The sequence below is a fragment of the Amborella trichopoda genome, chromosome 12 (genome assembly GCF_054954075.1).
Source record: "Amborella trichopoda isolate Santa Cruz 75 chromosome 12, AtrichopodaSantaCruz75HAP2 v2.0, whole genome shotgun sequence".
In the NCBI taxonomy this organism is placed as follows: Eukaryota; Viridiplantae; Streptophyta; class Magnoliopsida; order Amborellales; family Amborellaceae; genus Amborella; species Amborella trichopoda.
In genome coordinates, this window is record NC_142347.1 from 16,467,934 (window position 1) to 16,494,218 (window position 26,285).

General features: G+C 38.2%; 2 long non-coding RNA genes across 2 annotated transcripts; one reads left to right on the plus strand and one right to left on the minus strand.

Annotated features, from left to right (window-relative positions):
* Nucleotides 1–600: 600 nt before the first annotated feature.
* Nucleotides 601–6,744, minus strand: LOC148779470 (uncharacterized). Its single transcript, XR_016045745.1, has 2 exons — nucleotides 6,620–6,744; nucleotides 601–1,259 (listed from the first exon to the last, which is right to left on the minus strand). It is a non-coding gene; the product is annotated as an uncharacterized LOC148779470 (long non-coding RNA).
* On the plus strand, nucleotides 2,793–8,975 carry LOC148779471 (uncharacterized). The gene is made up of 2 exons (XR_016045746.1): nucleotides 2,793–4,449; nucleotides 8,472–8,975. It is a non-coding gene; the product is annotated as an uncharacterized LOC148779471 (long non-coding RNA).
* Nucleotides 8,976–26,285: the final 17,310 nt, after the last annotated feature.

The following is a 26,285-nucleotide window of genomic DNA, read 5'->3' on the forward strand; positions in this document are numbered from 1 at the left end:
GTTTTTTATCCACTCTAAAATTAATTTCATTGAGAAAAAAAAAAAAAACTTTGGATTTCAAATGCCTAATGGCTGATATCTGTATTCAAACTTGCAGGGGATCTGATTTTGAGCCCTTTCTCATTTCCACGACATTTATTTATGGAATTGATGCTACATTGTGATAAACATGATTTGAAAGTTTGGTTATCCAACAAACATTCCTTAGTAGGAGGGGCCATGAAATCATGAGACAGTAATTTTCTTGTCTGTCCATTTTTTCATAGTTTAGGAAGTATTTGGTCCACACACTGCCTAATTGTTAGTGTTGCCCGTGGCTCTCCCCAGTTTATTTGGAAAACCACGGTAATGCTCCCAAAGTTGGCCGAGTGTTAATTTGGTCTTCACTATCCCATCAATGGATTGGATTGTGGCATGATTATTGGAAGACATTTTTCATCATCATGGGTTCCCGGTCAATAAAGCCTAACATACAGTGGAAATTTCGATATTTTTAGAATTCTCTAGAATTGGCTATGAACTTCATGAGGACTTTCAAAAGTCTCCTGTCAAGTTTTGTCGCAATCCGACATGTTTAAGGCAGTGCAGGTTAAAAAATAGTTCCGGCAGAATCACCCTTTAGTAAAACGGACCTCTATAACTACAACTACATTTTCAGTGTTTCAATTTACTGTGGGACCACTGCTATTCGATCCGAAACAATTGAAAAGCCCAGGGGTCAAATTTCAGCTTAAACGGACACTTTGGGAAAACGTTATAGGTTAAAGAGCAAAACAGGAGGAGCCGCATACTATTCTCAAGCGGCCACCTTGCAACTCAACTCCATTAAAGGGACAGTCACGACCAATGACTTACGATGCTTGTATCTCCCTCGTCCGAGATTGTATCGCGGTTAAACTTGTTGGAGTGTTTGTTTCGTCGAGGCGAGCGTTTTGATATGGCACGCCCCGTGACTACGTTCGAGCGCGAAGAAAAGCTAGAGAGAAGTTGTTGATCCGTAAAGAAAGTGCAGGAAAATAAGCAGCATCGTGCCTCACTCGAGTGGCCGAATCACAGGCCTCACCAACCCGATCGATGCAATACCAGTTCCATCGCATGCGTAAGGTCCATGGTCATCACTGGTCTGTACCTTGTGCATGATGAACGGCCATATCCCGCACACGAAAACTAAAGAAGTGGCTGCAAATTTCGTCACTGGAATTTCAGATTCCGACCAAAATCCCAAAGTTTCAAAACCTTCGTTCGGGCACGGAATCAAGCTGCATTTGTTGCCATGCAATCGTGACGGCATACTCAGTGTGATTCAGCGAAGAAATCACAAAAAAACATCAAGGAAATCACAAAAAAACATCAAGGAACGAGCACACAATCGATCTAAAGTTTCAAGATTCATTCAAATTTTAAGTTACATGATCGTGCCCTAAAAACACGATCTATAACTCGAAGTTGGTATTAAATCGATCGCCATACCGAGCCCTACAAAAAAACAATATCTTTCGATCAATCAGACATCAGAACAACCCCGGATCATTTATGAAAGTTCATACAAGTTCGAGGGCAATACAGAGACTGTTTTGGAATTCAACAATTATTAGGAAGGGACAAATCTATCATTTTACATCATATTTTTAAATTTCTTTTAATTCGATTAAATCTTAATTTATAGCAATTAAGTTTAATTTTGATCATCCACTCATGTTTAGACAAAACATTATATATATCACGTACTCTCATTGTACAATGATCTTTTACTTAATAAATTTTTTTATCTTACCTATTGTTGGGTCTCTCTTAAGAGAGAAATGAAAGAGGAACTTTTGGAGTTGGTACCCGCAGGTTTATCTCCTCTTTGTTTCTCTTTCTCTCTCTTCTCTTTCTTTCTCTTTTTCTATCCTCTTTCTCTCTCCTCTTCCACAGCGGCGATGGGCTCCAGTGTTACTCTTTCTTCCTTTCTTATTCTCTCCTTCCCTTTCTTATTCTCTTCTTCCCTCTTTGTGGTCCCTCATGATCACTTTTTTCTTCAATTTCTTGGTGGTCTCTCAAGTTCACCTATCTTTTTTTTCTTATTCACTTCTTCCCTCTTTGTGGCCCTCATGATCACTTTTTCCTTCTATCTCCCGGTGGTCTCTCACGTTCACCCATCTTTTTATTCTTTTGGTTGTGCTACGTGTATGAAAACGTTCTCCCCATGCACCATCGGTTCACGCGCTTTTCTTGAACACCTTCTCCCTATGCACCATCGGTTCACGCGCTTTTCTTTTTTTGGACGTCGTTTTATTTATTTATTTTATTTTTTAAGTTTTCATGCAAGTTTTTTTGTTATCATGCAAGTTTTTTTTTTTTTTTTTTCCTCCGCAACCTCACCTCACCTCTTTTTGGTATACCCTCATATTTCCTTGTTCCTCTCACAATCTATGGTCCCGGGCAACCACCGTCTCCCTAATCTCTCTTCTTATGGCGTCTCGTGCGACCTCGAACCTATCGCCGTGCGCCCCTTTCTCTCCACTCTATCGCCGTGCACCCCTTTCCCTCCACGTTATCGCCGTCCCCCCTTTCCTAACCCTATTGCGGTGCCCTCCACCTTATCGCGGTGCACGCCTTTCCTAACCCTATTGCGATGCGCCCCTTTCCTTTCCTAACCCTATTGCGGTGCCCTCCACCTTATCGCGGTGCACGCCTTTCCTAACCCTATTGCGATGCGCCCCTTTCCTAAACCCATCGCCGTGTTTCTCTCTTGACCTCACGCAGCACCCCCATTCTTTTTCCTTCACCTCTTTCTGCAGCTACACAACAAACTACAGCCGTGACCTTCCTCAACCACGACACCACACTGCTGCCACGGCTCTCTCCTCAATTATCCCCCTCTCCACCAAAAATCAGGCAGCAGCAACCAGATACTTAACGACTCCTCTCCCTGTTCTTCACCCATCTCCATCTCTCTGCAGCCCTGCTAATAACCCATCTTCTTCGCCACATCTCACCACCCTGACCAGCAGTTGATCGCCTCTCTCTTTCTCGGCTTCCATCTCCGCTCACCTGCAATCAACCTCAGCCACCTTGTTGCAGCAGCCAGCCAGCCCATCTTCGCCTCCTCTCCCACCTTTGCTGCCCTCTCCTTCTTCTTCTTTGTAGCCCCATTCAGCCACCTAATCTCTCCCGAATTCCGCTACCTTGTTGCTGCTCTAAAACCAGCTGTTCCCTCCACTTCACCCGCCTGCAATCAGGCTACAAACGACCTCCCTTTCAGCCCCTGTGTCCTACCTTTCTCAGCCCCTGTGCGCCATCTTTCTCAGTCCCATCTACACCACTCTCTTCTCTCGTCACCTGCACGGCAGCCATTTCCGCCACCTCAAAGTGACCTCCGCCATCTCCGCCACTATTTCCGCCCCTCTCTCTTCTCTGCCCCCGTCACCTCCTCCACTCTGTTGCGTCCACCTTCATCTCCGCTCTGCTGCAACTGACGTCCAACCGGCTGCAACCAGCAGCAGTTCTCACCTCACCCCCTCTTTGCTCCCTGCTGTCTCCACCTCTGTCCTCAACCACCTCCGCCTCTTGCAACCAGGCACCTTCGCCACCCCTCACGATCATCTCCTCCGAGCTCTTCGCAAATTCGAGCAACCTTCCGCCTCTTCTCTCTCTCTAGAACGTCACAAAACAAGGCACCTACCTCCTTTCTTTCCAATTTCGTTCCGTTTGTTTTTCGTCAAAGTTTCGTTCCCCCCCCTTTCGCGCTATTTCGTCAAACCCTAACCCTCTCTCTTAACCAACACAGCGTCCTTTTTAACACCTCACGCCTTCTCAAACCCAATGCTCTTGTCTCTCCCGATTTTAACTAGCCCATTTGTTATTTTATTAAAATATTCTTTCTCTCTCTTTTAACTAACACATTTACTAGTTTTATTTGATTAAAAAATTCTCTCCCTCACTCTCTTAGCTAACCCCTTGGTTTAGCTTTTAAGACATTCTCTCTCATTCTCTTAACCAACCCAGTTTTCTTTATTTTATTCCATTTAACCTCACCCATCCTATTTACCTCACCTTAGTTTAGTTTAATATATTTTCCTTTATTTTATTTATTTTATTTTATGTTCCCTCGTCTTATTTTTATTTGTTTTTATTTTCTTTCTTTTATTTTACCCCATTTTATTTTATTTATTTCACTTCACTTCATTCCATTTTCACCTTAACCCCATCTTCTAATCTTATTTTATTTCAATTCATCTTATTTCGTTTTACTTTCCATTTCACTCCATTTTATTTTATTTTATCTTCGATAAGTCAGGTCCCCGAACCCATTTGTTGGGACGTCTTACATGTGTGTGTTTATAGGAAAAGAGAAACAGGTCAAGAGAAACAATTCCAAACAGGCCGTAGGCCATGGAGCTTTCCAACGTGATCTAAGAGAGCGCCCACGCGAGCCAGCTCGAGTGTGTTACGGACCCATGTGAGGTAAATCCCGCTTCACGACCCAAATTCCTCTCTCACTAGTTGGATACCTGCCCTTATTCTTGAATAAAGTTCCCGAAAGAGCAACCTCAGGTCCCGAGTCTTCCGAACCCGAGACACGTGTTACACGATCACCTAAATCCAGGGAGACGAGATCGAGACACCTAACCAATGATGACATCTGCATCATTTTTCTTTGGGTAGTTCAGTACAAGAAATCAAACTTAAGAGGCACTATTGCTATAGTCAATTGTTAACCACTCGAGCCTAATTCTGACGACATCCACAGCCTTCCAATCGATAGATTGGATGGTGACAAGCATTATATGTAGCACTCTGTGATCCCTTTTTATCACTCTAGCCAAACTAGCATGATGCACGCCCTTTGAACGTGTCTAAAAGCACAAATCATTAGATGAAAAAATATTGTTTTCCTCAACCTAAAAATTTGTAAATCATAGACGTATTATAGATTGAGCAAAATGAGTTTTCTAAATACTCGGACCATCCAGTTTCCTAGATAAAAATGCTATGGTCCGGGTCTTCCTCAACCTCTTCATCAAAAACCCAAAAAATGACTCCCAAAAATCCAAGATCCTTAATTAGTCCAATCTCATATGTTCCATTGCATTCTTTTGTGATAGAATAGGAAAGTGACTTAGATAGTCCAGGGAATGTCAGTTTCCCTGAAGTAAATAAATAAGATTTGTATAATCTTTCTCTGTTTGAGTCTAGATTTTCCAGGTCGATTCATTAGTCTGAAGTCAATTTCCATGTCAAATGTAAATGAATTTGTCATATATTTTTACCTTTCTTTGAAAAATTAGATATTGAAAGATGGAAAAATAAGAAATATCAATATGTCTATATCGGAGTCTCATCAATTTTAAAAGAAAAAACCAAACTTCAAAATGCAAAACCCCTTACAGAACACTAGTAAATTACTTCACCATCACCCTGAAACCTATAAACAAAGCCCTTTAGACCAATCAAAGAAATACTTTACCCCCCATTCTGCCAATTATCAATATCGATCCCCATGTGAGAGAAATTACAGATTCACCAAACAGAGAAGCTCTCCAATTTGTTCAGAGTCGCATAATAACCATAGGAAAAAAGACACTAGCCAGTCATTAGTCATTGGAGGAGATTGGCCTCCCAAAATGCCTTATCCTACTGCTACTGTAGAGCAACTAGAAAATCCTGAAGGTCTTAAATCAAGGTAGATGCGACCTATCTTTTGGTTCTTAACATTAGAATCACCTATAAATATTTGAAAACAGAAAAAGCTAGAAAAAGAAAAAGGAAGATGGAGCTGCAAAAGTTTTTAAATTCAAGCCTCTGAGTTTTACTAGCTTTCCTTCTTTTCTTCTTCAAAATTCTGAATATATGGAAGAATCATTTTTAGTGTTCTAAGTGAAAATGATGAGAATTACTATTGTTGAGCAAGATGATTTCAGAAATATAGGAGAAGATATTCCAATTTTAAATATTGATGAATTAACTCATTCACATTCTAAACCAAAATAAGAGATCATTACTTGGGTATACAGAAGAATGTGTATGTCAGCAACATAAGAAGATGGTTAAACATATATTCCAGCATATATGCTACAAGATTCCTACTGAGAAGAGTTGATTACAAGGGCAATGTCATTTATATGGTAGGATTCTTTGGATTAGGGTCCAAATTAATTTCAGAATTTGTTTATGAATCTACAATGAAATATGCTACATATATTGTTTTATTAGGAAAGAGAAAGCTCCAAAGCATTAATGATTTTGAAGAATACCTAAAACGCTACAACAATGAGTGCTACAAGTTAGGATTACACAATAATGCAACTTGTAAAGCTCATTATCTTGCATCGTTGCCAAGTAATATCCCTGAACTTGTGCTTGAAACAATTTCAATGAAAAACATATCTGAGCAAAATCTGATAATGCCTGATGTAGTGGGATTTTCCAGCGGAAAAATTAAATAATTGTGTTATAAAGATGATACAAGGACATACTTAATAGCAGGATCTAAAATATGCAACACAATTGAAGGACTAGAAGAATACAATATCCCCAAATTTAGAAAAATTCATAAAGGAAGAAACTTTAAACCCTACAAGTTATACAAAAGAAACAAGGGAATAAAACTGAGATTTAAAGGACCATGCCGCACCTGCCAGTAAGAAAGACATTTGGTTGCACAATGTCCACAAAAGGCTCAAAGGAAAACCAAAGCAATAATCACAAAATCTGAGATCCAAGAAAACTGGTTCTTGATAGATATAATTGAACAACTGGAAGAAGTATTTAATGAAAAAACCGTCTTCATAATAGAAGAAATTGTCCAGCTGTAGGTTGAGCCCATGGTTTTTGAAAGCTGATTTACTTTTTAAAAGTGGGTTTACTTTTTATTAGTGGTTTTACTATTGACCTTTTTTAATGTGTGGAAGAGTGAGTGGTAAGTGTATGTAATTATGGCTTTGTATGTGTTGCTTTTATTTTTACTTTTAAGTAAGAGTGACATGTGAATATACCTCATGTACCAAGGTACTATATAAGTGACATGTGGATGTATTTAATATACCAAGGTATTGTATGGGTTTGTTTTTCGTCTATACTTTTAGCCCATAGTTTTGTAAACCACTATGTGGTAAGTCCGGTTATGCTTCACTATAAATATGTAACACCTTTGTATGAAATAAATCAAAAGTGAAGTTGAGTTTGTATTTTGTAAATTAATTGGGTAACTAAGCCTGGTAGAGTTATTACGCTCTAATAGTCATTTAGTGGACTCTAACCCCATTCCTGGATGAAACTCGGGATATCGAAGCTCTCTGTTACTGTGAGCGTAATATTGATTAGTGACATCGTAAAGTGTTGTTAATTATTCCGGTAGCTGATTTGATCAAGAGGGCCAGCAAGTCGCAGCCCTTAAAATGATATCTTGACATACTGTTAGCGATTGAGCACAATACTCATACCCTTTCGTCAAACAAAGCACCCATTTGCTTTTTACCTCCTTGTTGTCTGTTTTTCAGGTAATTACTATTTATAAAAAAAAAAAATAGTTTGTTTCTCTCTCAGTGTCTCTTTGAGTTCTTATTTTCTTGAATATAAAAAATTCCAAAAAATAGAGGAAGTTTTGTGTTTCTAGACTCTATAAATACTTATATGTTTTTCATCAATTATTGTGTTCACTCCGTTTCTCCTCCTCTAATTTACTTATATTATTGTGTACTCTTATCCCTTCAATTATTTACCCTTTCTCCATTAAAGCTTGTGGCCCCGTTTTCACTTCTTTAAAATCTCACATTTCTCTTTCTCCTTCTCATATTCACAAATTCAAAGATATATTTTTCTTTATAGTTTTCTTTAAAACCCTCTTTATACCCTCTCTCTTTCACTAAAACTTCACTCACTAATGCTTCTCTCTCTCTCTCTCTCTAGGCTAAGCCCACTCTTTGAGTCTCTCACAAAATTCCCTCTCTACTCTCTTCATCTCTCTCTACTTTTTTGGTATCAGTGCAGGGGAAGAGGGGAAGAGAGTAGAGAGAGGAAATTTTGTGCTATTTTGTGAGAGGCTCAGAGAGTGAGCTTAGCTTAGAGACAGAGAAGTCTTAATGAGTGAACTCTTAGTGAAACAGAGAGGGTATAAAGAGGGTTCTAAAGGGAACTACAAAGACAAATATGCCCTTGAATTTGTGAATACGAGAAGGAAAAAGAGAAATGTGAGCTTTTAAAAAAGTGAAAAGGGGACCACAAGCTTTAATGAGCAAGAAAGATAAAAGTACAAAGAGAAGGAAGTATAAAGACAAGTGTAATAAGACTTAACATTTGATGGAAATAAATGTTATTTTTTACGAGAGAGGGAGAGAAGCAAAGAGAAGGTACAAAATGGAGAGAGGGTAAATAATTGAAGGGATTGGTTGAACCTAATTTTTCTACGCGTGGACGACGGGAAAAATCCTCTCTTAAACAACCGTTGAGGGTTCACGCGGGTTGCATGCGTGCTCTCCTATGTGCAGATAGTAACCACTAAAGAGAGATATTTTATGACAAGGGACATTTCAGTGCTTACCTCATTGTTTTGGGGTTCGGGACAAAGCCCTCCGGCAGTCTGCCAGTGCAGTATGGACATGGACTCTCCTCGAGCTCTTTCAACTCGCTGCTTTGTTCTCTCTCGATGGAAACTACAATATGGACTTGGTTGTACTCCTATATAGTGGCTTGCTCAAACGAGGGCTGGCTAATGAAAGGAGGGGATAAGTGAGAGAGGTGATGAAGATTCCCTTTTCTGTGCGAATGCTGTACGTTCGGGTGATTAGAGTAATCAAAGCATTAGAATCCTCTTGATTTTTTGAATCAAGAAGACGCCTTCTGAGTGACAAAGGGCGAGAGCGTACACGTCTCTAGCAACTCAACTCGACTGTATGGAGAGGAAGTTAGAGCGATAATCTGAGGGTTGGAATCCTTGGTATTTTCCAGTTGTATTATGCTTCTATTATGAAATAATATTTTAAGTTTTGTTTTATAAGTTATTTTTATCATAAAGGTAGAGCCCATGGATCTTAAATGCTAATATAAAATAAGATTTTTTTCTTTCTTGATTTTTTTGTTAGATTATATCATTTTTGTTTCTATCTCAATTTCATCCTTTATGATTTTAATTATATGTCGTTATATTTTTAGTTTTTTATGAATATTTTAACATTACATTAGTTCTTTATCTTGCTATTTTCTACGTGTATTATTGCTTCTTTTGAACTTTGTACTATGAAACAAAAATTAAAGGGCACAATAGAGATAAAAATAAAGTTGATTTATCATTTAACATAAGAATCAAAACGAAAATTAATCATTTTCTTTAGTATTCAAGATCAATGGGCCTTACCTTATAAGATAAAATAATGATGATGATGATGATGATGATGATGATGATGATGATGATGATGATAATAATAATAATAATTTAATAATTTTATTTATTATTATTATTTTAATAAAATAAAATAATAAAAATAATTTAGTCTTTTTATTATTAAGTAAAATAAAGTAATGATAATAATATTAATAATAGAAACAAAATAAAATGATAATTTTGTCTCCATCTCAATTTTTGCATTTGCGTAGTTTAACTATAATTTTTAGATTTTAAAATTTACTATTTTAACATTACATTAGTTTTTTATAAAAAAAAAAAATCTAATCTATAGAAAAAAATGTACCTCTCTCTCTAAGAGGGAAACATAAAATTCTCATATCTCTCAATTTTATTCAAAGTCATAGGGATCAAGAAAAATAAAGAAGGGATAATTTTTGACTCAGTATTTTGGGGAATTAATCTCAAGAAACTAGCGTGAGCATGAGTGTTCCATTGAAGAGCTTGGCCGAAACTGGCTTTCCCGGGGTAGATTGAATGAAATCTATCGATCTTGCGCCATAGGATGGTGGTGACTCGATGTGGGGTATAATAAACCCGGTTGAGGTAATATCCGACATTCTTCTTTCGTTTCTTGCATATTTAATTATATAGTTTTTATATTCTCAAGCACAAGATTTGTGGTAATTTTCTTTGATTAAAGAAAATTGGCCTAAATGGCATCAAATTTTTTAAGATCTTGGATTTATAAGGTTTTATTTTCTTTGAAGCAAGAGTTATTGTAATAAGGCTATTTGTATGTGACTTTTGCCGAAAGAAAAAAAAAAAAAAGAGAAAAAAAAAATTTTCTCGGCAAGATCACATTGATCGATCTTTCAGTTGAAGCTTTGTATTTTCTTTTGTAATTTGGTATGAAAGCTCTAAAACTCTTTCATGTGCTTTGTTTTGCTTTGATCAATAAAACTTTGTGTTATTTTCTTTTGAATACATGATATACAACTATTTTATTCTTAGCGCAAGCTCAATATTTACAAAGAAATTACAGTTTGTATTTATTATTAATTTTTTGTGATTTCACTGTAAATACTATAATTTCTCGGTTGAATTTTACTGTAAGTTAATATGAGCAGTAATACTAATTAGAAAAATTGTTGTAATTTTTCTACAGAAATATGAGTAATGTCATATTTTTGTTTTTTTTAAAATATAATCTTTTATTTTCAAAAGGATTTTCTGTTGGGTTTATGTGGCCTTTAAAGTCCTTATGAGTGTGGATGGAAATACTTTCATTATAGTGAAACATAAACTCAGTGGGAGTGTGGTCCATCGAGGACCATACTAAGCAAATGATGTTTGCTTATACCGGACTGTGCTTATCAATCTAGGACAGACGGTTGGAAAACCTAAGGTACCTGGGCATAAGAATTAAGCGAGGAGGGTTTTGGGTTAGCCTTTAATGAAGTCGGAGCTTATGCCTAGATGAGAGAGCCGAGGGACTATGTGACCCTTGTGTGTGATGGTAGGCCTACTAAGAAGGGGGCCAAAACCTCATCCATGTTCCATCACATGGCATGCATATCGATAGATCGTTCGGGAAAGCTAGATATCCACCTTTAGGTGAAGCGTTTGTATGTACGAGACCCTTATGCACTAGCTGTGGTTGCATCAGGTGGTGGTGACCTTGACTCGTCTCTAGGGGAGAACCTATAAACCACAGACTAGGATTGCGATCTTTTGATTCATCGACCTGACTTTGGTGACCCGCTAATGAACCCCTGCTTGGATTGTGGGTCATAGGAAACACTGGGTCAGTTCGATAAAGCTAGTGTGGTCTGTAGTTCACAGTTGGAGGTGGAGTACCCTATATTTATAGATTGAATTCCTAAAACCATATAGATCCTTTCCCACCATGTTAATTTAATTGTGTTCATTTTATTATTAAAATGAATTTAGTTTTATTATTTGAATTTTTATGAATCTCTAAATATTTTATTTGTAATTTTTGGTTTTATAAAAATACAGTTATTGATTTTACAAAGTTATAAAAAAATTCAAATATATATTAATTCATTTTAATTTAATTTTAACACTTTTTATAAAAATCCATGGGTGCCCAAAGTGCACATGGGCCCACCATGTGGCATGTGGGTGAGGGCCCACATGTGCCACAAAAAGGGTGGCACGCCCCACCCTCTTTGGATTCTCTTGTTTGCTTTATGTTTAAGTTTTTAAGTTAAGGTAAGTTTGATTTGTGGCATGTGGTCAAATCTTGGAAGGGAAATATTGACCATCACTTTATTTGTTTTATAAGGAGTTTGCTTTAAAGAGTTATTGTCAATTTGAATAGATAGTAAATATTAACATTATCTTATTTATATTCGGTAGTATTTATTTACTTGATAATATTTGATATATCCTTATGGAATATGTGACATGGATCATGCAATTTTATGGAATGCATGATATTTATTTTATTTGAATATATATTAATGAGAAAATAGTTTAAGGAAAGAGGGATAATGGTTTAAGCTCCTTCTATAATGTTGATGACCCATTTATGGAATGGATGACTCAGATCTCTCACCCCACAAGTCACCTTGATCAACGGTCTAGATTCAATCCCATGAAAGAGGCAAACTATGGAAAAACCCTAAGAAACCCTAAACTTAAATATACACTATAAATAGGGGTGCTCTTCCCCAATCTCTACACACACTCTCACCTCTCTCTCTACTAGAGGGGCACGTCCCACTCTCTCCTCGATCTTTCTCTCTCCAAATTTTAGGCAGTACTCTCTCTCCTCTCTAGACCTAAGTTAATTTTGGGGGTCAAAGTTTTAGTAGAGATTTTAAGGGATGGTTACCTAGTTTGGCCGAAATCAGCTATCCCGGTTTGAGATTGAAGCTAGACCACAAATCCCACGCCATTGGATGTGGTGACTTGGTGTGGGGTGTAAAAAGCCTGGTTGAGGTAATCTCCGACATCTTTTCTTTTATTTGTTTGTTCTTTTATTTTATATTCTCAAATACAATATTAGGTTGTATGAATGGCATCAAATAATTGAGATTTTTTTTATTGATGTGTTATTTATTTATGGAATTTCTATTGTTTGTAATAAGACCATCTGTGAGTGATCTTGTTATAAAAATTATAAGGGGTGATTATTATTAATTTAAAACAAAAATTGTATTTTCCCTTCAAAAGATCACATAGGTCTTTTTTTTATTTTCTTTTACTATAGTTTTGATAAGATTTTATTTTTTTATGGTATTTTAAATTGAAATATATGTTGTTAAATGGATTTTCTTATTGACAAGGCTGCATAAGCAGGAATGTTTTTAAAGAATTCGATATGGTTTGTTAATGCCTAATAACAATATTTGTATTTGTCATAATAACAACAAACGACATTTATATAAACCCTTCATTTAATGACCATTTTATTGTAAACAGATATTTTCTTGTATCCTTTTCATTACTAATTTTATGTTGTATTATTTGACGAGTATCAAGGTCTAATCATAATTATTTTGTCTTTGTTTGTAAGTATTGTTCAATAAATTATTATTGCTCACAAATCATTGTTTTTTAAGATGTTTCAAAATTTTGGATTATTTTGTTGTTTGATGAATTTTTGGAGATAGAGATGGGTTTCTTTGTAAATTTGATGCCCCACACTTGACTTGTTGTAGTAAGGCTAGGTAGATTATTGGTTTTTCAATGGTTTTTTTTTTCTTCTTTTGTTCTATTGTCTCTCGTATCTTTGTTCTTACCCAAACAATATTGTGACTTTGGCTATTGCAACCTCTCTGAATATCCATCTGGTTTCTGTTTATGTTTTTCATGCTCTCCTTTTTTCTCCTTGCAAACATCATTGGTATCCAACTGGCATTGGCAAATCATAATGCATTTTCTCATTATGCTTCAGAGCAAAAATTAGGTTTAAAAGAACTCTTAAAAAGTCCAAGTTCAGGAGTAGAATGACTTCTTCATTTTACGTCGTTCACATCTATTTAATTGTTTTCTCCTTTTTTTTCTTCATTTTTTGATCCCAAACTTGAATTACTTGTAATTTTTTATTTGACTAAATTCCGGCGATCCACATTTTTGCTTCAAATTTTTAAGATCAAAACTTATTGAGTTATAATATCAATCTTATATTTTCCGAACTCATTTATTATGGAATTGTTGACTTGCCAATATTGTTCATTCCCTTGCTCACCGTCATCTCAACTTAATTTTATTCTATTCACCCATATACAAGAGACACAAACTTTCAGCTCATTTTGGAGAAGAAGTTTGTCTCCTTTAAAAGACCTAGCAATTTTCTTTGAACTTGATAATGACATGTTTTGTATGGGATTTTTCTTTTTTGTATTAATTGAAGAGACATTTCCTTCTTCAAGGGAATGCAAAATCTAACTATAGAGCATACAGGTTTGCTCCTTTGACCCCCATCTCTTGTTGTAGTGAAGCGTAGTGATTAAAAGATTTTTACAAAAATGTTTGTGCATGGCTTCATGAGAACATTTCTTACCCAAAAAAGACAATGATCAATAGTGAAACTAGACCTTTATTTGAAATCAAGTTGTTGCATTATTGGAACAAATATTCTTTTTTAAGAGAAATGAATTTAATTATCCCATGTACGATGCATGATCTTTCGGTGTTTCATCCAAAGAAAAAGGCTGAACGAAAAGAATGGATATGTACTAAAGTGTATCCCTTGCATATAATTGAATTTTGGGGAAGTTTGTTTTACAGTAATTTTGGTAAAAATTATATACTTTATTGGAACTATAGTTGGCCCCAAAAGATGGTCTTGTCTACCCTGTATTTGTTAAAATTTCAAAAAAAAGAAATTTTTGGAGTTGATTGGAGAGTCATAAAAAATAAATTTGTTGTGCAATGGAGATCTAGAAAAGTTTTAGACTCTACCTCTACTTCTACTCCTGCTCCAAATGATGAAAGTACAGACGATGAAAATGATGAAAAGGAAGAATGGTGGGACAAAGGAAGATGATGACTTAGAAAGAAGTTACTTCAGGAGGAAAAAAAAAAAAACAATAGGAAGAATGCTCAACATCCCGCACTTACGAACTAATCAAAGAAGATTCTGTAAGTTCTCTATCCAGTGATAATGAATCTAGTGATTCATTAGTGTTTTTTGATGAAGATGCTCATATTAAACAAATTAAACTTAGTTTTCAAAGTGACTATAAGGGTGATTATGAGAAATTGTTTGACAAACCATCCGAAGAAGATGAAATTTCAAAAGAAAATTTGTATCAAATTCGGAAAATGGTGCACTCTAAAAAATTGTTACTAGTGCCAGCAAAAATTGCTATAGATGGAGGTGAAAATTGAGAAAATATCAAATTATTTCTCGATACTGGTGCTAACATAAATTTTTGTACTAAAGAATTATGGAAAAACTGGGTGAAATATTCTCAAGGACAAGAAACTATGAATAGTAAAAGAAAATTAACAGAATTTCCAATTAATATTCCTGTTAAAATTGAAAAAAAAGAAAAAGTGATTTTGGTAAATTTTATTAATATTGAGGATGGAGAATATCAAACAGGAATAGGCTCTGGAACTCTAGATGAAATAAGCCCTTACACAGTATCGAGAGATCTGATAATTTACTATGGAAAGAGAAAAAGAAATTGTACCTCGAATTCCACCAACTTTCAAAATGAGGTCAAACCAAATTCAAAAGAATCATTCTATAATAAAAATCATGAAAGATTGGAAGTTGGAAAAGGAACATGAAAAATATGAAATAATATGACAAATAAAGGGCATGAACGTAGAAGTCAGTTCAAAATTACTTGATATAAGTGAAATCAAATAAATCCTCAAAAAATGTTATGTTGAACATCCTCTAGAAAAGTGGTATAAAGATTCCCCCTAAGCCCGTATACCAACTCTCTATGATATCCCAGCTCAGAGTAAGCCTATAAGAAGCAATAAAGAGGATGAAGATGAGCTGAAAGCTCATATAATATAATTGAGAGAAAAAAGGTCAATTAGGTCATCCCAGTCAATTATTCTTGTACAACTTTTATTGTGAGAAATCACTCAGAAGAAAAAAAATAAAAAAACCAAAATAGTAATTAATTAATATTCTTCTAAATCAAGTAACAATATATATTAAATGGCCATTACCCAATAAGGAAAAGTTGATATAGAGAGTTGCAGAAAAATTATTTTCTCAAAATTTGATTGCAAGTCAGGGTATTATCGAGTAAAAAATGAAGAAGAAGATATTCACAAAACCACCTTTTCTACTCTTGAACAATTATTTGAACGTCTAGTGATGCCTTTCGGACTAAAAAGATGCTCCCTCACAGTTTTAGATGGTGATGGATTCAATATTCAAACTATTCTCTGATTTTATTGGTAACTACATAGATGAAAACTATTATCCGATTTTATTACTAACTATATAGATGATTTTGTTACCTTTTTAGATAGCATGTAGGAACATCTAGAGCATCTCATAATATTTGCAGAAACTCTGTAGAAACATGGAATAGGCCTTTCTTATTCAAAAGACAAATTTCAAATTGCCAAAGAATCAATCGATTTTCATGGTGTACATATCCTTAAACGCAAAATCCATATGCAACCCCATGTCATCCATAAAATTAAAATATTTTCAGACAAGTTGCAAGATAAATTACGATGCCAGAAATTTATTGGTTGTCTCAATTATGTTTAAGACTTTATTCCTAAGCTTTATGAAAAACAAACAAAATTAGAAAAGCCATGAAGGAAGAACCATTACGACAGTTTGAAAAAGCTACTCAAGAGGTAAAAAACCTCAAAAAACAGAAGCACAATCTCTGCCACCTCTTGCACCTGGATATGGAGGTCATTTTATTCTTTCTATAGATGCATCATCTAATACTTGGGTAGCAGTTCTGCTAAAGAAAGATAACAAAGAAGAAAGAATATGTTCTTATACTATTGGGCAGTTCAAAAAGAATGAGCTGAATTATTGACCTATTGAAAAAGAAATATTGGCTCTAGTCGAAGGAGTCGAAAAGGTTCATACCAGTTTCATTGGAGAAACATTTATTCTTAGAACTAACTCTTTAAATTTAGTAAATATAATGAAAAAGAAATCACTAGCAACTCAAAATTATAGAGTTATGGATGGTGGCAGTTTATCCTTTCCCAATATAAATTTCAATTGAAAAGGTTTTGGGAATAGAACATATATTCCAGATGCCCTCACCAAGGAAATGAAAATGATAAGAATGGTCTGAAAAAATGCAGTCCAAAAACATTAGTGCCTGACATGGTCCTTAGAAACCCCGAAAGAAAGACATAAATTTTGTCAAAAGGAAAGGAGTTATTTATCTCTTAATCTAGAGAATACTGATTCGACTGTAGGAAATTACCCTAATAATGGTTGCTTTCTCACCTCTGCAGGAAGAGTCAATATAGTGTTAAACCATTTCAGATGGACTTCCTTAGATATGAATTAATTACCTGGATTATTGAAAAAAAAGTATTGGATGACTTTATAATTTTCAAAAGATAGTTATATCCTAATCTCAAAATTATTAGGATATACAAATTGGAAAAAGGATTTATGCAAATATTTTCAAAGGATTAATTTCACTGAGCAAAGTTTTATTCAGAAATATAAAGATGAAACTTTTTATAATCATGAAGTATCCAGCATAAAGCCACTGACTCAATGCAGCTTCTACAAAAATTTTGAAAATTGTAAGAATTACCAATCCGGAGGACATTTTTGTATGACTCATTACAAAGAATTCAACGGTATTAATGAGGATGAGTCACCAGAGGAGTCTCCAGAATCATCTCAAAATATCTCACAAAGAAACCATACATGGTTTTCCTGAAGTAGTTTTATTTTATGAAGGGTGGATTTTCTTTTTAAGAGTGGTTTTACTATTTACCTTTCTATTGTGTGGAAGAGTGACTATCGAGTATAAGAAATTTGTACTTGTTACTTTTAAGTAGATGTAAATAAGAGTGACATGTAGATGTAGTTGATGTATCAGGATAATGTATAACTGATATGTGGTTGTACCTGGTGTACCAAAGTACTGTATAAGTGACATGTGGATGTACCTGATGTACCAAGGTACTGTATGGTTTTTCTTTTCGTCTATAGCTTTAGCCATGGTTTCGTAAACCACTGTGTGTTAAGTCGGGTTATGTTTCACTATAAATATGTAACATCTTTGTATGAAATAAATCAAAAGTGAAGTTGAGTTTGGAGTTTGTAAATTAACTGGATAACCAAGTCTGGTAGAGTCATCGCAGTCTAATAGTCTTTTAGTTGACTCGTCTAACCCTGTTCCCGAACGAAACTCGGGATATTGAAGCTCTCTTTTATTGTGAGCGTAATATCTGTTAATGACACCATAAGGTGTTGTTAACTGTTCCAATAGTTGTTCTGATCGAGAGGACCAGCAAATCGCTGCCCTTAAAGGGATATCTTGGCGGACTGTTGGTTGTTAAGCATAATACTCACCACCCTTCATCAAGCTTCTTACCTATTTGCTTCTAACGCCATGTTGCCTACTATTTCAAGTAACCCTTATTTACAAAAAGAAAAAAAATATTTTGTTTCTCTCTCAGTTTCTCTTTGACTTCTTATTTTCTTGAATGTCAAACATTTCAAAAAATTAGAGTCAGTTTTGTGTTTCCAGTCTCAGTAAGTCCTCTACTTTTCAGCAATTATTGTGTTCACTCTGTTTCTCTCTCCTTTCTTTACTTCTATTATTGTGTACCCGTTGTATGTCATTTTTGACGTACCTAAATCCCTTACATAAAGAAGAAGAGAACCAGTGACAACCTAACCCTCTTGATGCCCAAGACACTATCAGACTAAAGGAACAATGCAGAATAAGCCTAACAGTAGGCAACCTTGGGAAAAGTACTATCACATCACAAAGAGACCTTACAACTACAACCCTATGCTACAGGCTTCAAAACAGTACCAGACTATTGCCATTGAGTTCAGAACATTGAAAGATCCCTAGGGACCAAATTTGGGCTCAATCGGACCTCCCAAGAACAATCTGGGCCCAAATTACCTCAAAAGGGTAAAGTCATACACTATTGCGGTGGGGCCTCACCAAAACCAGTCCCCATTCATGGAGATCGTGATCTTCATCTCTTGAGATGACCTGGAAACACCCACATGTCGCTCGATTGAAGACAAATCAACCTCAAATTCGGGCACGAGATATATCTCTACGACTTGGTCATTTTCACATATGGCACACGCCGTCACATAGCACAGAATCAAATTTTTTCTAGAGAGAAGATGAGCCCGAAACCCTATAAAATAGAGCTTTTGAAGAAAAAGGCATCTCGAACTTCATGAAGCATTAAACTCAAGAACTGTACATAGAATCATCGAAAAGATAGGTACGATGAAACCGTATCGCGAAGGGCTACAAACTGGTATAATTGTTACATTCAATCCAAGGTCAGGTAAGCCACAAATTCCAAGGAAGAAAGAAAATAAGATCACCCTGTCACCGGAATCCTTTTTTTTGGTGATCTCCCTACAACAAAAAGTACTTCAAGCAAGGACAAAAAATGGATAAAAATTGGTGCAAAACGACTGCGAAAGTCTCTTCTTTTATCTGCTGTCAAAATAAAGACTTGAAGCACTATAGACAACACTGCAGCGATGGCTGAAAGTTCACGATCTAACCAGGTTTCCAACACTAAAAAAAGAGTCAGCTGCATGATGATCAAAAGATGTCAAAATCTTCAAAATCAAACAAGCATCAAGACTACGATAATCGATCTTCTCAAACATCATCACAAGCATCCAAAAAATCTTTCAAGATCTGGTAATGGAGAAAGGCCCCTTAGAGAGTGATGGTTTCGTCAGTAGCATAAAAGGTTTAAAGGGTTTTTTGGTCTTTATTTCTAAATTCGAGATTTTATTGTAGTTTCTTTTAATTGTAATTAGGTTTAGTTTTGAGTAAGCACCCCTGTTTTGTAGATCCTCTGTAAATATAAACCTAGGGAAATTGTAAAAGGGCTAGATCATTCATTAATGAAATAGAGGTATTAAGCTCGTTTCTACTTATCTTTTGCTCCTAACTCTTGAATCTAGCGTCAAAGAGAGAGAAAACCTTTTAGAGAGAGAAACTACCCCTAGCCGTTGCTAACCGCACGGCTCAAAACCCGCTCTACCTCTTCCTTCTTTCTTCTATCTCTTCACTTGTTACTTGCTCCACATAGTAACCCGTGCATCTCTAGCATAGACATCGCAATACCTGCGGTAACGTATAGTACCCTGCTATCCTACATACGCTCGACATAATACCCTTCAGAGTCAACTTAAGGATTCTAACCTTCAAATCATTGCTCTAACTACTTCTCTGTACAGTCGAGTTGAGTTGCGAGAGATGAATATACTCTCTCCCTTAGTCACTCAGGAGGAGTCTTCTTGAGTCGAAAATCAAGAGGGTTCTAATATTTCAATTACTTTAATTACCCAAGGGTACAACGTTCACGTGGAGAAGGGAATCTTCATCACCTCTCTCTTGTATCCCCTCCTTTCATCAGCCAGCCCTCGTTTGAGAAAACCAATATAGAGGAGTACAACCAATTATGTATTGTAGTTTCCAATGAGAGAGAACAAAGTAGCGAGTTGAAAAAGCTTGAGGAGAGTCCGTGTTCAAACTGTGTTGGTAAACAGATGGAGGGCTTCGTAATTATTCTAGGAGGCCAAACTGCCCGCGTGTGTCTCGAACCCCAAAATGACTAGGTAAGCACCGAAACGCCCCCTGTCATAAAATCTCTTTCTTTGTTGGTTCTTATCTACATGTAGGAGAGCACACTTGCAACGCGCGTGAACCTTCCGCATTTGTTTGAGAGAAGGCTTTTCCCACCGTCGGCAAGTAGAAAAATCAGGTTTGACCAATTGGTAACTCCACTGGGGATACAACACCCTATAGTTGGCTTGGATTGTTCTCCGGCAAACATCTCTCTTTTCTGTCTCTCTAAAATTGCAATGAAGTCTTATTACTCCTCTTTTGTCTAAGTTGGGGACTTCATCATTGCAACTTCATCCATGGAGAGCAGAATGACCAATCCTGCTTCTCTGCTGTCCTCCTCAAGTCGCTTGGCTGACCCTACCATCCTAGTTCAGGCTAAGAAGACTAAGGGAAAAGGTGCCCAAACTCCTCCCCCCTTCTCTAACATCAAAGGGAAATCCATTGATGTCACCTGCATGGGTGGCCCTGAAGCCACCCTCTCTTATAAGCACCCTGTTATTGACGGGTATCCTGCTAGTCATAAGCTCAAAAGTCGTCCTCACGCCACTCCTTCTCTTCACCCAGTAGGTTCTGATAGGACCACCATCTCTTTGGGTAACCGAAAGGTAACGCCACCTGCGCTTCACAAGGGTGTCATTGGTACCACCACACCACTCCTTCTCTTCACTCAGTAGGTCCTCACTTGCTTCGGGCCTTTTCAGGCCCGGACCCATCACTAGTGGTCTTTAGGCCACTCATGCACCGCATGATAATCTCGTAGCTCGGGGCAGCCCAAGGGCTGTAACCAAGCGAGCACATGACTTTCGAGACAATAAACAATATTCCAAAATAATGCACATGAGTGAAGGCCTTAAGACCGCTCCGAACGAACAAGTGGGTATTTAGAATACCCAGCCTTCTAGTTTACAAGGGGTTGGGACACAAACCACCCCAAACACTACTATGGGCCATGCACACACTTGCAGGACCAGTGACCCTACCAAGGAAAAAGGAAAAGGAGCGTTAAATGAGCCCCTCAGTTCCCCGAAAATGTTCAGCACATGGTACTCGAAGAAATTCCCTTCGAGCACCATACTGGCTACTCCTCCCTCTTTATACACGCAAATAGCCCTCGGGGCAACTCCCGAGGTAAGAGATCCTCAAGGACGACCAATCAGCATCCCCCTTTCCCAGGAAAACCAAGGCCCCCGAAGACGACGACGAGCTCCCTGCTTCCTGGATGTCATACATTATAGGAATTAATTGACTTTGCTCGTATCTCTATAGGGCAAGCTAGTCGAGAAGAAAATCAAAGTTAGTTCCGGCTCAGGGAGAAGGTCTACTAGAATCTTTGAATCAAACAGACAAAGAGGATGGAAATGTCGTTCCGAAAGCTCAGATTAGAACCATCGGTCTCCTGGGACCTACTAAAGAAAAATTGGTTCTACCCATTACGAGATATGGAAGAAACAGAGATCGGTGAAACTTTCCATTGCTACATCATCGGCGTACATGAGGGTGGACCCACCCCATCCAATTCGCAGCCCCAAGGCCATCTTGAGCCCATTCAATTTGAACGACGACCCCAAGGCCTTCAAACGCCAAGCCTGACAGCGATGAAGACCTAATGGCCTTTTGGACCCGACTTGAGTGAAGGAAACTCCAAAAAGAGAGCCCTCCAACATATGAGGCATGCCATATGCTAATATTTCACCAAGGATGCACAACAGCACTGATTGACCAAATGCGGTTGAGGTCAGGAAGAAGGCTAAGAACAACCCAAAGGCCAGCACCACCTAAAACCCTGAAATACCCCAGACCACCACTGGTCCCCTATTTAGTTTCGACTACTCCTACTTTAAGGGTATTTTTTAACACTTGTATCCCCGATGCGAATAAAGATAAAAGTAATTGCGACCTAGGTTCGCAGGTACCAAAGTGCCTGTGGACTACAGAAGCCGATGGATAAAAAACCCTGATCCAAAAGTGAAATTTCCAGCAGTCTCAGAATGGCTCAAGGAGGTTAAAAAATGTTGATAAAGATCTCCTAAGAACACCTGCCAAGTTTCGTCGCAATCTGACAAGTTTAACGTAGTGCAGACGAAGAAACAGTTTTGGGAAAATCGCCCTCAAATGGACCTTATGACAACATCCCTATCACCAGAGCATCAAATGACCACGAGACCATCGACATTGGATCCGAAACTTCTGAAAACCCCTAGGGACCACTTTTCGGCTTGATCAGGTGTCCCTGGACCATGTTATGGCCAAATTACCTGAAATGTGTAGGTCACACGCTATTACCGTGCACCGTTAGTGAACCAGTTTCTATTAATGGAAACTATGTTCATGGGTTTCGAGTTCAACATTGAAAGACCGTACCTCTCTCATCCCAAGTCGGATCAAGCTCAAATTTCACGAGCGTGGTCGTCTCGTCGACGTGAGCATTTTGATATGTGGCACGACCCATGTCGTAACCCAAGTCGGGAGAAAAACACAAGACAAGATTGCGATTCAAGGCAAGTTTGCTGGTTTTCCAGTAGGAGCACACCTTGATCGAGCGGCAAAATCATGACGCGTGCACGTCGTATCGACCCGAAATCAGATCCATTACAAGCATAAGGTTTGAGGCTTCATTAGAGCCGAACATCGCACATGATGAACTATCAGATTTGATGTGCGACGAGTACGAAGTTGTTGCACTTTCCCGCCACAGAAAACCAAATTCCAGCCAAAAGATCAAAAATAGAAAATGGTCGTTTGAGCATCAAATCAAGCCATGTTCATCGCCAAACGCTCATGACGACCTGCTCATCGATAATCAGCGAACAATCATCGAAAAACACAAAGAAATGGACGTAGTCTTTAAACAAAGATAGCACGTTTCTTGTGATTTTCGCACTTCATGATCATGGCTGAAAGACCCGATCCATGGCTCGAAAGTGATATCAAAACGACCATCTTCCCGAACCGATTAAGAAAAGAACCATCTTTCGGCCGAATGGAGACTGGAAACACCTCAAACCAACCTGAGAAGATCGTAAGAGTTCTTGAGCACAGCAAGGACTCAATTGGAAATTATTGGTGCAAGGGAAAAATCTTCATTTTGTCACATTTTCTTGCAATTTCTTTAATTCACTTAATTGTTATTTTTTAACAAATAGGTCAAGTTTTGAGTGTACACCCACTTTTGGGCCCCACTTCTATATAAACAAGCACACACCTCATGTAAAAGGACCCAAGTGTCATCAATAAAAATTCTACTTTTGCTTGATATTTTGGTCACATCTTAGAAAGAGAGAGAGGAGAGAGAAGACTTTTGGCGGTACCCTCTGACAGAAGGTAATATTTTCTCTTTCTTCTTTCTCTCCCTTATTTCTCCCTCTTCTTTCTCTCTTCCCCTCTCTTCTTTCTCTTTCTCTCTTCTTTCCTACACCATCTCTTTCTTCTTTCCTTTTCTTTCTTCTTTCTTTCCTTTTCTCTCTTTCTTCTGTCCTTTTCTTTCTTCTCTCTTTCCTTTTTCTCTTTCTTCTTTCCTTTCCTTTCTTTTTCTCTCTATTTGTTTCTTGTCACGCGACAGTGCATACTGCCGAGCGTGACGTTCTCTTCTTTCCCAATTCGTTGCACATCGCAGTGCAAATGCCCGGCGTGGTTTTCTTTTCTTTCTCAGTCTATTGCGTGTGGCAGTGCATACTGCAGCGCGACGTTCTCTTCTTTTCTATTCGTTGCGCACGATAGTTAAAATGCCGGGCGTGGTTTTATTCTCTCTCTCTCAATCCGTTGCGCTCGACAGTGCAAATGCCGAGCTTGATTTTCATCTCTTTGTTTTGTCTATTGCGTGTGACAGTGCATACTGCCGAGTGTGACGTTCTCTTTTCTATCAGTTTGTTGCGCATGATAATAAATAATGCCGAGCGTGATTTTCCCTTCTTTCTCTCTGACTGTCGTGCATGGCAGTGAATACTGCCGAGCGTGATTTTCCCTTGATTCTCTCTGACTGTTGCGCATGGCAGTGAACACTACTGAGCATGATTTTCCCTTCTTTCTCTCTGACTGTTGCGCACGACAGAGAACATTGCCGAGCATGACTTTTCTCCCTTCACACTTTCTATCGCGCATGGCAGCACACACTGTTGGGTACAATTTCCTCTCTCTCTCTTCTCCTTTTGCTTGTTTGACCAAAGGGCTGGTTAAGCCTTGCACTTTCGTTCCAGTCTTGATGTCGAGCAGTTTAGCCTTTGTGCCGAACTAGTTACCGTGCCCGTCTAGCTGCTGCGATAGACTAGTCACGGTGCCAGTCCTAACGTCGAGCAGTTTAGCTGTTGTGCTGGACTAGTTACCGTGCCCATCTAGCTGCCATGCCAAACTAGTCACCGTTTCTAGACCATCACCGTGCCAGTCTTGTTGTCGACTAGTTTAGCTATTGTGCTAGACTAGCTACCGTGCTCGTCTAACTGCCGCGCAAGACCAGCCATTGCTCCAGATTAGTCACTGCGTCTGTCTGGTCGTCAAGTAGTTTAGCCGTTGTGTCGGTCTAGTTACCGTGCTGGTCTAGCTACCGTGCCAGACCAGTCGTTGTGCTAGTATTGTCACTACGTCCAATCAAACAACTCCATTCTTTGAAGGTTCGACGAGAGCCAAGCTGACCTTCATTATTTCTCTCATTCTTTTTCTCCTCCTTTTTCCAAAAATATTTGTTCTCTGCCTATGAAGAGTTTGGTGAAATCCAAACCAACCTTCGTCCCACTTTTTTTTGAAGGACTAGTTGGAAGACATACTAGCCTTCAAACCCTTCTTCCTTTTCTCTGTCATTTCTTCTATTTCACCCCTTTCTTTCTTTCCTTACTATAGGATCTTACTAAAAGTCCTTTGTCAAGAAGACGCCATAAGTCTGTCGAATTGACATGTACCCTCTTATGCCTTTCTTTCACTTCTCCTCGAGTACACACACATGTGTGTGTTCACCCTGTGACAAGGCAAGGTCCTCAGACCCACTTGTCTGTACTCTTGTGTGTGTGTGTGTTTTGCAGGTAAGAAGAAAACAGGTCACGGGAGGCTATTCCAAACCGGCCACAGGCTAGGAGGGCATTCTTTGTGATCTAAGAGGGCACCGATATGAGTTAGCCCGAGCGCGTCACGGACCCACGTGAGGTGAGTCTCGCCTTGCGACCCTAATTCATGCGAGATCGAGGCACCTAACCAGCTTGGCGACTCCACTAGGGACATGCTTTGGATCGTTGTTGTTTGACCCTGCTTTTTTTTGTTTTCCTGCTTATTAACACACGCATGTCTTTTGGGCTGTTTAACCTCTTCATCTAAGTTAGGGATTTTATGATCCCCACACTCTTGAATTCTTCTCGAGAATAGGTTCCTTGAACCTCGTTCCCGACCTTCCTTCTGTGCGAGGACCTGGTGTCACGCTCACAGGTTCTTACCAGGATTGGTGTGAGGAGGAACTCAAAACTCCCTCACTCCCCATCTTTTAGCCTTGGTGGACCCTCCATTAAAGCACCTTGCATGGGTGGCAAACTACCCACCCCACACCACATGCACCCTGCCACCGACAGGTCACTTATCAGTCATACTGCTCAGGGTAGCCAAAAGGCAATCCCTTCCCTTCCTGTGCATGGCAGCCCAACTGTCAATGCTCTTGTGGGTAGCTGAAAGGCCACCCCCCACGTTCTACCACATCGGGCCCTTGTAACAAGAGGTTAGACACACAGAGGAGTAGGTCCTAAGGCTCCCACCTCTCACACGCACACCGAGGCTCATGGTCCATCCACTCGAGCCACACTTCGGGGCAATCCTCGAGTTGCCTCGAACCACTGTCCAGGTTCGAGTATTCTCGGACCTGGTCTTATATATCTGATGCATACATATCGCACTACTTGGGGCAGTCCTCTGATTGCACTTAGCCGAGTACAGGAGAAACGAACCCCTCGTTGTCCCTCTCAGCCTAATGTGGCACATTTAAGGGTATTTGGATGCATTGCATACTCTCATTTCCCAAATCAAATGAAAACCAAATTAGATGACAAAAGTCAAAAATGTATTTTTATTGGCTATGATGAAAAATCAAAAGCTTACAAGCTTTATGATATTGGAAATAAGAAATTGATAATTAGTAGAGATGTGGAATTTAATGAAATAGCCTCATGGGGATGGAGCAAAAAAGAAAAGGAAAGTCA